Genomic DNA, 14,555 nt, shown 5'->3' on the forward strand with positions numbered 1-14,555 from the left:
TGTGTTACACATAAATTTTTTTTCAAAATTTGAGAAATTGTTTTAAATTTTTAAAACTAATATTTATTTAAAGCTATATTTTGGCCCCTAAATTTGTTCATTTGTACTTAGGTAGTTGCTAACTTTTTTTGGACCGGATCGGTACTTGAATTTATATTCCGTCAACCAAGCAGTACTTCAGCACTAACATTGCTAGTTTGTATTGACATGAAACTGTTAGTCTATCACATAATGTCATGTGGCAACCTCTCAATATATTATGTGATAAATGTAAATTTGAAATCTTTAAAATATATAAAATTTAAAACATAATATAAAATCAAATATGAAATTAATGTGTAATTTAAATATGATGATAACTTTATGTAAAAATACTTTAGAAAGCAGAATTAAATACGTAACTATAATTAGTATACAGGAATAAAGGTAGCATCTTTCCTTTGTCCCCTCAGCATGAAAAGCAAGAAAATTAAAAGAGACGAAAAGAAAAGATTATACTCATAGTTTTGATTAGTTTAAGAAAGAAAAGAAAAAAACATAGCGGCAATGTGTGATTGATGCTTATAAAATTTAAAGCATAAACAAAAAGGATATGTGTTAGATACCTGCATGATCCCAAACAAAAAGCTACATTGTCGTCTAATATAAGGTAACCAAATTCGTTTTTCATTTAACATGACATCTAATGAGTTCTTGATGCATTTACAAAAAGGATGATGCTTATTGTCCCAAAAAGTAAAAGAAAAAGCAACCAATGGCTGCCCTGCTATAAGAATTGTAGAAAGACAGCTTTGAATTTATTCCCTCTCCAATCACTGCAATGCAAATATGGTATCGTCTTTATTAGTCACCAATAAGTGCAATTTAAAGCTCATCCCATTGTTACACAATTTAAGACATATTATCTATTTTGACTCCAAACCACTTGATATATTTTAGTCATTTGTGCTCATAAGGTTTGATTTTCCATATCAACTAGGGAATAAAATTATTCAGTGGAAACTAAGCTCAAGAAAATATGTATAACAGATGACTGCGGATTAGATAAGAATTTCCCGCAATACCAATGCTTCCCGATTTCATGTCGAAACATATATAAAAACTAGAGGTATACACGGATCGAGCTGAGTCGGATCCTATTTCAAAAAAATTTTAAGTCCAAGTTTATTTCCGACTTTAATTGATTTTTTATTAAAATTTAAAAATATTTTTTTATTATTTAAATTAAATTGAAGTCAAGGTGCTGAATATACATATGTATCCGATACTCAAAGCAGAGAGGTTCAAGCCTGTTTCCTTGATATCCTGTCATTTTAATCAATGGATATTAATGATTAGAAGAAGAAAAAAAAGAGTAGTAAAAGCCTAGAATTTAAAACTTGTCTAAAGAACCAAGAACAACCCAGAACTCATCAACTAAAGGAGCACTGCAGAAGAAGAGGGGAATACAACAATTAGCATTCATGTCAGTCCATCACAATTACACTTATCATTCATGTATTACTCTTTATTTTTTTTCATGTTATTTATTTATATAAATTTCAACACTTTGGTATATTTCTTTTCAATTTTATCGTGTCTTTGGCACTGCATGGGGATAGAAAAATCAAAATCTAATACACAAACATACCCTTCATTCCGTCTAGCTGTAAGAGCATTTGCAATTGCCAAAGGAAGATACAAGAGTGGCTGAAAATAAAACATATGAAATTTATATTTTAACCATGTAATCAAATCCATCAAAAAGTAACATTTCCCCCGTTTAAGACCAAATTTACTGATCTTGTAAGTGAATTGACACGAGTAAGAATGCCTACATGCCATGCACATGTTTGTTTTCAATCCCTTGGGTTCATCACACAAGTGAGCCAAAATCATCCTTCCCTGTAGATAAACAACTTCCCTTCAATAACCAAGTTAATAATATTTTGTCTTCCTAGGATTCACTATTGAGTGAAAAAGGCTATACTATCTCGACTCGGGGAATACATTGGATTAAGTATTGAATATGGGTTACAGGATAGGGGGGTAAACATATTAGACTTACTCTCTGTTATGTTACTTGGACTAAAATAAGATTTTTATAAGGCACTTAAAAAGGGATAGTATTAGTACAATTACAAACAAGCAAAGCTTACCACAAGGAACCCAAATGCAAGCCCAGCTCCTAGTATAAGTAAATGTGGATGATTTCTGATAATATCAGAGGGTGAAAGATAATCCCTTCACAATAATAAAAAAATAATTAAGTTAATTCAAGGATAATATGTACCAAACAGAACACCAAACCTTGCTATTTTCCCCTTTTTTTTAAAAAAAAAAGAAAAAAACAATTTACCAAACAAGCACTCCTCCTATGAGTAATATAAAAGGGTGAAGCTGATAAGAAAGAACAGAGAAAACATCAATTAGGATTGAAAGCATGTGAAAGGATGAAAGAACCCAAAAAAAAGGGTTAGAGAATTACCATTGCTAATGCAAGTAACATGCTTCCTTTTTTTGCTTGAATGACCTTATGGACATTGCCTATGCTGCAAAAAAAGTACAACATGAGAGAAGTGAAGGTTAACTTATGTTACTTGAATTCGATGGTGAGGTCTAACATGAGTAAGTTCAAGTCCAAAATTTTCATGTATTTGAAATATTTTTAAAGAATCGTGTTCCTATATATACGTTCAAGTATACATGAAATACAAGTGTTAGACATGCGTACTTTAGAAAAAAAAAATCAAAGCAAGATAAATACTGAGGTGCACAATCAACAAAAGAAAGAACCCTAGACTGCAACGTTTTGGCCTATCTTATTTTGACTGAGGCATAAATGTCAAGTATGAGTATGTATACTGTACAAGTATGAGTATGAGTATGACATCTAAGCTAGGTTAAATATCCAGTAATATCATGGTTAAAACAGCCTTCACTGGAGATAAGAGATCCAACAATCAAACAGAGGTAGAAAGTTCTACCATTGAAACAACTACCGAAAGTACAATGACTCAAGGGACAGAGGTGTCTCACCTTTCTTTTCAGCTGACATCTCACAAGCTGAATGGCAAGAATTATCTGGAATGGTCGCAGTCCTTAAAGTTAGCAATTGATGGATGAGGTAAGCTAAGTCATTTAACTGGAGAAGTCAAGTAACCACAGGAAGGCGATCCAAAGATGAGCAAGTGGAGGTCAAAAAATTCTATGATAATTGCGTGGCTTATTAATTCCATGGAAGCATCCATAGGTAAACCTTTTCTTTTTCTCCTGACTGTTAAAGATGTTTGGGACGTTATGAAAGGCACCTACTTAGATTTAGAAAACGCTTCACAAATCTTTAAGTTAAAAATAAAACTCTGAAAAGCTAGATAAGGGGAAAAGGAAATTACTTTTTATTATAATGAGATGATGTCTCTTTAGCAAGAACTGGATCAGTGTTATAATAATAAATGTGAGTACCCCGGAGATGGTGTAAAAGCTATGAAAAAAGAAGATAATGAATAAGCTTATTTGTTTCTGGCTGGTTTAAATAAAGAATTTGATGAAATGAGATCTCGGATCTTAAGAAAAAAATCGCTTCCAAGACTCCGTGAGATTTTTTCTGAGGTTAGAAGAGAAGAGACAATGAGAAAAATACTGTTAAGGCCAGGGTTTGAAGCTAATGATGATAATTCTGCTGTTGTAACTATTAAAAATAATGATGATAGTGAAAAAAGAAAAAAACATTGGTGCAATCATTGCAAAAAATATTGGCACACTTGAGAAATGTGTTGGAAGCTCCATGGAAAATCGACGAATGGAAAAACAAAAAGAAGTGGCAATGGTCGTTGTTCACAATCAGGGGATAGCAGAGTTTTCCAAACAAGTAATGAAAATTATAAGGGCCAAGGTTCTCTAGAAGAGTCTCCATTCATTAAGGAACAGTTAGAGCATCTACACAAGCTTTTTCAATCACCACAATTTCAAATGAATTCTTCTATTCCTAACTCATCCAATAATCCTTCTTCCTCTTTTGCCCAATCAAGTACTGATTTTTTTGTCTTTTTCAGTGTTAAGCCTTGTAAAACAAACAAGTGGGTCATTGATTCTGAGCTAATGATCATATGACTAGTAGTCATTTTCTTTTCTCAACTTACACACCTTGTACAGGAAATAAAAAGATCAAAGTAGCAGATGGGTCATTCTCGCCAATAGCCGGGAAAGGCGCTGTTAAAATTTCGTCTTCCTTGGTTTTACATGATGTTTTACATGTGCCAAATCTAGCTTGTAATCTCATGTCGGTCAGTAAATTATCCCATTCCTCGAATTGTCATGTTATATTTAACTCCTCTATGTGTAAATTTCAGGATATGGTCTCAGGGAGGATGATTGGCAATACTAAAGAATCTGGTGGAATTTACTTTCTTAACAATGACCATTTAAGTCAACCAACAACTACATGTTTAAATTTTGTTTCTAGTTTTGATAAGGTTATGATTTGGCATTATAGGCTTAGACATCCTAATTTTTACTATTTAAGATATTTGTTACCTGATCTATTTAAAAATAAAAGTTATTCTTCATATCACAGTGAATTTTGTGAATTGGCTAAACATTATCGGTCATTCTTTCCACCTCAAAAATATAAAGCTTCCAAACCTTTTTCATTAATTCATAGTGATGTTTGGAGTGTCGAAACCATTTTTAAGTTGAGTTTTGGAAAATGGGAATCGATTTTTAAAAAACGAAAACGGGAGTCGCCACCAATCTTTTTAGGTGTGACTGGATCACCTTTAAAACATTTTGTTTTAAAAATCATTAGTTTTGGTCCACGAAATAAAAGAATGGGTTCGGGAGTCGGTTACGTACGAGGAAGGATTAGCACCCTCATAACGCCCAAAAATTGGTACCTAATTGATTATCAAGTGTCTTTAATGTCGGAAATTTAAAAAAATTTAAGATGTAATCCTCTTTAAAATACTTTGATTTTGAAAATTTGGGTTCACTCGTATCAAAACATTGACACTAAGTTAACCTTTTGGAAATCCCTATCTCAAACGACAAATCGCCGCATCCAATAAGTTAGGACACAACGTTTTGAAATTCCAAGACAGGTTGCTCGTATTTTGAAAATCTTAAAAACTTAGAAGGGTACTTGACTATTCGAACTCAACGAGAAAAGTTGTAACCCAATAAGTTAGGGCACTACTTTTCTCAAGCTTTCAAATACTAAGCATTGCCTTTTTATTTTTATAAAACTTTTAAATATTGTTTTAAATGACCTTTTAGAGTGACAATTCTATATTACGAAACATAGATATTCAAATAGCGTATATTATAAAGTATTATAACACTTTATATAAATGCAATCACTATATAGAGGGTAAAATAGAACAATAAAAATAATCATGCTAAGCAAATAGGAATATACCAAAAGAAAGCATAATAAATGCACTAATTATATACAATATATCATAAATAAAACATTAAATAATATAAAAAACATGGTAAATATTAATGTGTAAAATATGTATGAGTAAAATAGATGACATGCATAGCAAATGGATAAATAGAATCTACATAAAATATAAAATCCAATAATTTAATGTACACATGAATTGATTAATAAATAAAATGATGCATATAATACAATATATCAATGTACATATATAAAAATATGCATTTGAAAGTAAATTATAAAAGTCTAAGATATTACATAACATATGAAATATATAACATAACAATAATACATTAATGCTAAAGTAAAAACAAATATTGTATAATAATAAAAAACATAAGTTTTAAAAATATATGTATAATATAAACAATTGATAAATAGAATGAGCATATAAAAAAATGTGATATTTAATAATAAATTTAAAATATAATATATAATAAAAATATATTTATAAGAATAATAATTATATAAAAATATAAAATATATTGGTTTAGAAAAATAATGTATAAAATATCAAATATGTAATATAATTTATATTTATAATGAAATGATTATATAATATATATACATGCATATAAAATATATATTTGAAAATAAACTATATAAAAGATTAAATATTATGATATATAAAATACATAATCAAATGTATAAAAGATAGGAAAAAATATACATATTTGAAAAATGAAGAAATTAAAACAAAAAGAGTTGAAAAACTAAGATAGACGAAGAATAAAATAAGAACAAACCACATAGAGTAAGAACGCAAGAAGGAGAGAAATTTGAGTGAATGCTCTTCAAGAATTCTTATTGCTTCCCAAAACTCAAGTCCCTTTACAATGAAGGGAAAGGCCTCTATTTATAGTTGAGCCTCCCCAAATCCAACGGTATAGATCAATTACATCAACGGTTAAGATTAACGGATATCTACAAATTAAATCTCCAAGATTACAAAATCATATCTTCTAAGATTGTATATCATATCTAAGATTGCAATCATATCTAAGATTGTATCATATCTAATATTGCAATCATATCTAAGATTGCAATCATATCTAAGATTGTATCATATCTAAGATTGCATATCATTGAAGATTATATTTTCATATGAGTCAAGCTTGTAGATGGACCTTAAATCTTTTCAAGTAATGGGCCATTCTGATCGGGCCAGATTATATTTGTTATTCTGGACTGAACTTGGACTTCGTTTTTTTTTGGGGGGGTTTATTATTTTAAATACTGAAATAGGCCGGGCAAAATTGAGTGTCTACAGCTGCCCCTCTTTGCTCATTGCTATGTAATAGGAATTGAGCAAAGACCATAAAGGACCAAATTTGCCTGGCCTAGCCCAATCTTTGCGATCTTTTCCTCGAATGGTCTTCTACCTTCTCCCTACGACCTCAAGAATGCTATGTTGATATCTTTGATCTGTTTTCTGCCAAACACAAAGACACTGAGTCTGCTTCTTCGATTTGTAAGGATGTCAAATCATCTTGAGTCTGTTTGAGAACATTTGAGAATCATATCTGCAAGGTCCTCGACTTGTTCCTTGTAAGCACAAGGATGCTTAAACCATCTTGAGTCTGTTTGAGAACATTTAAGAGTCATGTCTGCAAGGTCCTCGATTTGTTCCTTGTAAGCACAAGGATGCCAAACCATCTTGAGTTTGTTTGAGAACATTTGAGAGTCATATCTGCAATGTCATCGATTTGTTCCTTGTAAGCACAAGGATGCCAAACCATCTTGAGTCTGTTTGAGAACATTTGAGAGTCATATCTGCAATGTCCTCGATTTGTTCCTTGTAAGCACAAGGATGCCAAATCATCTTGGATCTGCTTCAGTATAAACATCTGAAGGTTAGATCTGCTATATTTGAGAATGTCTGAGAGTCAAATCTGCTATGTCCTCGATTTGTTTCTTGTAAACACAAGAATACCAAATCATCTTGGATCTATTTCAGTATAAACATCTGAATGTTAGATCTGTTATATTTGAGAACGTCTGAGAGTCAAATCTGCTATGTCCTCGATTTGTTCCTTGTAAACACAAGAATACCAAATCATCTTGGATCTGCTTCAGTATAAACATCTAAAGGTTAGATCTGTTATATTTGAGAACGTCTGAGAGTCAAATCTGCTATGTCCTCAATTTGTTCCTTGTAAACACAAGAATACCAAATCATCTTGGATCTGCTTCAGTATAAACATCTGAAGGTTAGATCTGCTATATTTGAGAACGTCTGAGAGTCAAATCTGCTATGTCCTCGATTTGTTCCTTGTAAACACAAGAATGCCAAATCATCTTGGATCTGCTTCAGTATAAACATCTGAAGGTTAGATCTGCTATCTTTGATCTGTTCCCTATAAACACAGGGATGCCAAATCTACTATCTTCAACTTGTTCCCTATAAACACAGGGATTCCATGCTGAAATCTTCAATCTGCTTCGCAGAGAGCACAGGAATGTCAGATCTACTATCTTCGATCTGTTCCTATAAACATAGGGATGCCAAATCTTGTTTCTTTGATCTGCATTGTCCCATAAAAGACATAACCTGTAGAATACGTATGAGTTCATGCCTATGATCGAAGTGAGTCAAATTCTCCTAATTAGACATGTTATAATGCAAAATGTTATGAATATGACCCTTATTTCGGGCGTCATCACTCATTCCCTCATCGAAGTTTTAACTTTATACTTCTTGATGTATCAATCATACTCTGCTTGTATGCTTTGAATCAACTTAGTCCTATTGTGCCATTCTCCAAATGTTGTGACCCGCTGGAGATGTTTATGAAATGATCCTTTCTTAAGATCAATTTAAAATGTCCAACCACCTATTGGACTGAAGAAGAAATTTCCTCGAGTACATCCGACCCTCAAATATGGAAATTCTTTAAACAATTGTCATGTTTCAGTTTCTTGTATTATCTAGAAATTTCCAGAGTAATATGCAAAACTTCGTTTGTAAAGATATTTAGTTCATCAATCATTATTTCTATGCAACACACTTTATGAATAATGGGACGAATAAATTGATCTTGAGGATAATGATTTATCAAAAAGACAAAGGAGGTTAATCTAGGAATCTATCTTTGAGAAGAAAGAGAATCCAAATATAGTAAACAGGACAAAAATCGATGCCCCAAATATCGCCGCTTGAGCGCCTATACACCAGCTCCATGAAGACTTTCTTGAGTTCAACATGTGTTTAAAAGATCCAAAGTAATTCGTTGATGCCTCGATATGTAACATACTTCACTTCTCGTCGAATCCGGTATAGCAAGGTCATTTGCATGACTTTCTAAATTTGAGTGCCCTTTCGGTTTTCAACTCAAAACCCTTTGGTCTCAAGGCGCCCTTTGCGGTTTTCACCTTGGCCTCTCCATTTTTTTTTTTTCTCTTTATTTTTTCTCTTTTCTTTTCTTTTTTTCTCTCTCTTTTTTTTTTTGAAATAGAAGTCCCAAAGTGCCCTTTACGGGTTTTCACCTTGGCTTCCCTTCTCCTTCAGACAAGTACTCTTTGACTGAGTCTGAATTCACTGGATCATATAAATTCTTCATATCCATTTCTTGTCAAAATCAATGCACCTCTAGAGAAAGCCCTCTTCGTAACATATGGCCCTTCCCAATTCGGCATCCTTTTGCAAGGTTTCCTTTATGAGATTCTTTTGGACGAACCTTCTTTGTCATAAGTCTGTGTCATCCATTCTTGGTACATTTGCTTAGGATGAATACTTTCAAGTTAAGTTTACTAGAGGTATTCAATTCTTGACTCCATCAAAGCTTGGAGGAAAAATCTTGATTCATAAACCCATGAGAAAGGGATTACCCTAGCAGCCGTCCTGGCTGTTGTTTGTCAAACCCTACAAAAAGATGGTTCAATGATTCTCAGCAGACAAGAATGAAATTGCTGACTTTATCCTTCAACCTGGAAAGCTGAGGTACAGAGATTACTCCTGGAGCATACATCCCACCATGACTCGATGATGTTTCTGAAGCATCCCTAATCTTCATAAATTGCCCCCAACTGTGAAGCTGCCAAATGAGCGTAGCAAATAGGAGGCACAACAAATATGGCTGTAGTGCTCCTTTGATACATGTAGGATAGAGAATGAACAAACTCTCAGATCATCACCAAAACCCACTGGTCTAAGAGAACATGATAGTGGGTCCGCTCGTGATTCCAATTATTCCAAAGATGGGTACCAAGGTAAAAATCATTGTTCTTTGGATGGCATACTTTGTTTTCAATGACAGTACCATGTAGCACATTGTCAGGAGATCCCTGCTGAAAAAAAAAACTTGGTATGACGGTTTTTCGTACAATAATAACCACAATCTTTAGGGTTCCACTTCTTGCCAAGGAACTTGCAAGCCTCAATAACTTGATCAAAACTTGATTGAATTGAGACTCGCTAACCCTCTCCTTGAAAATAATGATTTGATCAGGTTTCCTCTTCTCTGAACTTGTATAGAAGTCTAAGAGAGCTTCCTTCATGATACCATCATCAACTTTGTCAGAAACTGGTTCTGAAGAAAGAATCTATCATTTTAAGCTTCAAAGATCGTATACTACCGATGCCCCATAGCTGAAAATCAATGGCCACCGCCTGGAGCTAACCATCGCAGCTATTGACGGCACATCAGACTACTCAGGAAAGCCAAACAATGCACCTATTCCAAGGATGATGGTTAGAACCTTTGAAACAACTGGAATTGAAGGTGTTTGCCCCAGCGTAAGCATAGAGAGTAGGCGGTAGTTTCTTATGCCAATTTTTACCAGTCTCGGTCATCTTTTGTAATTTGTTTTTTTTCTTCTTTTTCTTTTCTTTTGGCAACCTTTGTTGTACTATGGTATGGCGCATTATCTTTGAAAAGACTGCAAACTTTTGGCATTGTGCAGTTATATATAATCTTTTTTCTTTTTTTTTTTTGAAATAGATGACTTTTGACTTTGTAATATTGGCATATGAAGCTATCTCCCCCTCTTAATGGAGTAGTTGACGTCTACAAAGATGAGTCATTGTCAGCTTGAAACTTTTGATGAGCTCGGGCCCATAACATACATGCCCCATAAGTCTTTACTCCTTTAAATTTGTCATTCATTGTACAACTGATGCGATCCCTTTCCATGGTGGACCAACAGTGCCCCAAAACCTCATGTTTATCCTGGCAATTGCAAATCCTCCTGCATGCATCTTTGGACCATATTTTTTAATTCCCATAATAGTCTTAACAAGGTCTTGTTTTGTCTCCTCAGCTAATTCCAATTTCGCAATCTTTCCTTCCTCTAAGGCTATATTTCCTACCACCACTTCATGGGGTAAAAACCATTTTCAACAAATTCAGAAACAAGTCACAATTTCATCACCTTCAAAGTAATCGAGATTCCTCTAAACACATATCTCACTCAAAAGGAACTCGAATCAGAGTATCGTTGCCCATGTCATTGATATCTAGGGATCTATGATAGGCACACAAAAGAATATAAAAGGAATAAATGAATTCAAAAATGACTATTTACATGAAATGAAAATTTATAAAGAATGTCAAAAGTCAAAAGAATCAGAATGAAAGAATATTTACTCGGATAAATAATAAAAGTATGTTTTATTGAAAATAAAAATGTCTGAACATGAGCCCACTTCTCAAAAGAAATCTCATTACTCCTAGGCTTTAGAGCAACAAAAGTGTTCTGAATATTACTCCTAAAATTCCTAAAGATTACAGGAAGTTCTTCTGCAGTCCAATTGTTTAAAGAACTTCTCGGTTCGTAAGGGCGAATGCCTTCAAGGTTTCTTTGTTCAGTCCCTTCCTCATGTATGATATTGATGGGATTATTTTCATTTCCAAACACCCTCTTCTCCGGGTAAGCTATCCCTCTTGACACAAAAGTCAGGGATATGTAAGGAAACGTCTCTTTTTCACTTAGCCGTGACCCTCTTCTCCCTCTCTCTCTCTTTTTCTTTCCTTTTTTAATAACTTTAACTAATTATGGACTTTTTATAATTTAAATGCATATAATGCGATGTGATGTAATACAAATGCATGAATGCAAAAAGGTATCGATCTCGACTTAATTTCATTTAGAAAACTTTATTTAGAAAAAGAATATCTTTACATATGAATGGATTACAAATACGCCTTCGTCCCATGGCCTAAAGTTTTAACTCAACAAAGCTTACTCTTGACAATGATCTGGCTGTGCTCAATGTATCAGCTTGTACCTTCATGGTCTGTAAATAATCTACTACCATCCCTGTGACAGCCCAAAATTGACCCTAGTCGGAATGTGGTTTCGGTACCACAAAACCGAGGCATAAAAATAATTTAAAATTTATTTTGATGCCTATAATATGTGTGTGCTTATGTGTGAATTTTGAATTCTTTGATTTAGTTAATTTGATTGTGAATTGAAAGAAAAAGGACTCATGTGAAAGGATTTAAAAATATGTAGCTAATTTCAAGAGGTTAATAAAGGAATGAAGCAAAATAAATGGAGTTGCATGTCAAATACTCCATTTATTTTGAATGAGTGGCCGCCATGTCTAGATTATGGGCAAGGGACATGTTTCCAACATGTTTAGTTAGTGCATTATGTAGAAAGAATTAAGAAATGAAAAAAAATGAGCATGGATGCCCCCCATGGTGCCGTAGCTAGAGAGAAAGAAAGAAAAAAAGTTGTCATTCATCCTTTCTTTGAGCAAAGACTAAGAAAGAAAAACAAAAAATTGTTCATCTTTTCCCTCCTTCCTTTGGCGAAATTCCTAAGAGGAAGAAGAGATTTTGCTTCATTTTCTTTGTTTAGAAGAGATCTAGAAGGAGATTTGGCTAAACTTGCATCAAGATTAAGGTATGTATGAGGTTGTGTCATGAGATTCATGCTTGTTTTGGTTGCTAACTTGATGTGCATGTTAGCCATGGTTCAAATCCTTGTTATGCCATGAAAAATGGTATTTGGCCAAGGTTGATATTGTGTTAAAGCCATTGCATGCTAAATGTGAAGCTTGCTAATGATGCATGCAATGATGGATTGACTACTCTTGAAATTTCTTTGTAGCAATCTTGAGTAAGACATTGAGTTCTTTGTTTAACCATGACCAAAGTTCAATGGGGTATGATTGTGATGTATTCGCCATGATGCATTCATGAGCATGATTTATGCTTGTTACTTGATTGGTAAAATTTGTGTTTTAGAGGGTTATGAACACCTTGAGATTCGCCATGCACCTATATGTGTATATATGTTTGCACATGATATTTTGATTATGAAGAAAGTGATAAATATGTTTGTTTAAAGAAGAAATTTGTTGAAGAATGTTGTGAAATTTGCATGTACATTCGGCCTAGTACATGTATAGTGTGAAAAACCTTGAAATTATTTTTGATTTTGTGTATTTATGACCATGTGTAATCGGCCACATGAGTAATTTGAGCACTTGATGTTATGTTAAAATTCTTGAGCTTAAATATATGGATGTATGTATATGTGGCCATATAATGGCGTTTTGGTTCAAAGGTTGAATGATAAATTATAATAAAGTGAGATGATATGAGATGCCGAATGTGATTTACTAGTAAACATTATTGATAGAAATATTGAATACTTCTACTTGTATTCATTAAGCTCAAGAGCAAAAGGAGCTAAATCGATAAAGGGAAGGAAAAAGTAGTCGAATAGCCATCGAATCGCTTCGACAACATCCGAGGTAAGTTTTCGAGTATCGAAACTTAGATTTTGATTCGATTGAATGAAGTAATAAGCAATCAAATTCTGCCTTGTATATGGCCATTGAGCCGAAATGATATTTTTGTTAAGTGAATTGTGCATAAAAGTTTTGTTGTGAAAATGAAACAAAGATGTGTATGAATGTTCGAATGATATCCGGGCTAAGCCCGAAGGCAATTGTGCGAGCTATGATATCCGGGCTAAGCCCGAAGGCAATTGTGCGAGCTATGATACTCGAGCTAAGCCCGAAGGCAATTGTGCGAGTTGTGATATCCGGGTTAAGTCCCGAAGGCATTTGTGCGGGTTACCATAACCGGGCTATGTCCCGAAGGTGTTTTGAACGAGTAGCTATATCCGGATAAACTCCGAAGGTATGTGATTTGAAATTTATAAGCTGCTGGAAAATTTTCAGTTATTGCATTTGTGAAATCCCCAACAAGGTATGTTTTGTGTGTGCTTTGCACACTATGAGTAAATGCGTCTTTAATATTCGCTCTAATGATAAATGAGCTATCGGCATTAACTAGGCCGTTATTTGTGTATGAATATAAGAGTTGGGATTGTGAAGTAAGCATGCCTTTGAGAAATTGTGCATATGAATTATTGTTTAGCTACTTGAATGCTATGCTTTGGTTGTGTGTATATTATGGCTCGAAACTTACTAAGTATAAATTGCTTACTCCGTTTCTTTGTTTCTCTGTTTATAGATTTTGCTCGTTAGCGATCGGATTCGGGATCATAGAAGTTGAAGTCAACCACACTATCAAAGCCCTTTTTGGTACTCCTTTAGTTGAGTTCGGATATGGCATGTATAGGACTACCCTCGGTTATTTTTAAGTACTTGTGATGCATATGTGTACGGCCATGCGAAAATGGTTCGTAATAGTGGAGTATGGAATTAGACCATTTGTGGTTTGTAATTATATATGGTTTCATGATGTGATTATGGATTGGAATGGGAGTGTTGGTCACATGATCAGCCATTGGAATGGCTAAATATGATCATATGTGGACCCATGTATGGCAAGACCATAGTTGGCCCATGGAGACTACAAATTAGGTAAAGCCTACCTTAAAAACAGATGCTGCCAGCTGCAGTGATGTGGATGGGGAAAATCACCAAAATTTGTAGGAATGGTTTTAAATAGTGAATAAATTATGTGATCGAACCTTGACGAGTCTATTTTCATATGAAAGTAACGAAACGATCATATGATCAGTATACCGAGAGATATTAAAGTTCTCGTGAGACAGGGCCAGAACGGTTTCTGGGTCCCCTGTCGCGACTTTAAAAATTCACTATAAATTATCCAGAAAGAATTAGGAGTCATGCCTTATATGTGCAGATTCCATTTTGAGTCTAGTTTCATTAGAAACAAACGGCACCAGTATTAAAGCCCTGTAC

The 14,555-nt window shown here is 33.8% G+C and overlaps 1 long non-coding RNA gene across 1 annotated transcript; it reads left to right on the forward strand.

The window, feature by feature from the left end:
- Window positions 1–13,205: 13,205 nt before the first annotated feature.
- LOC128293236 (uncharacterized) lies at window positions 13,206–14,147 on the forward strand. Its single transcript, XR_008283371.1, has 2 exons — window positions 13,206–13,521; window positions 13,858–14,147. It is a non-coding gene; the product is annotated as an uncharacterized LOC128293236 (long non-coding RNA).
- The last annotated feature ends 408 nt before the right edge of the window (window positions 14,148–14,555 follow it).

Source organism: Gossypium arboreum, chromosome 5, assembly GCF_025698485.1.
Source record: "Gossypium arboreum isolate Shixiya-1 chromosome 5, ASM2569848v2, whole genome shotgun sequence".
Lineage (NCBI taxonomy): Eukaryota > Viridiplantae > Streptophyta > Magnoliopsida > Malvales > Malvaceae > Gossypium > Gossypium arboreum.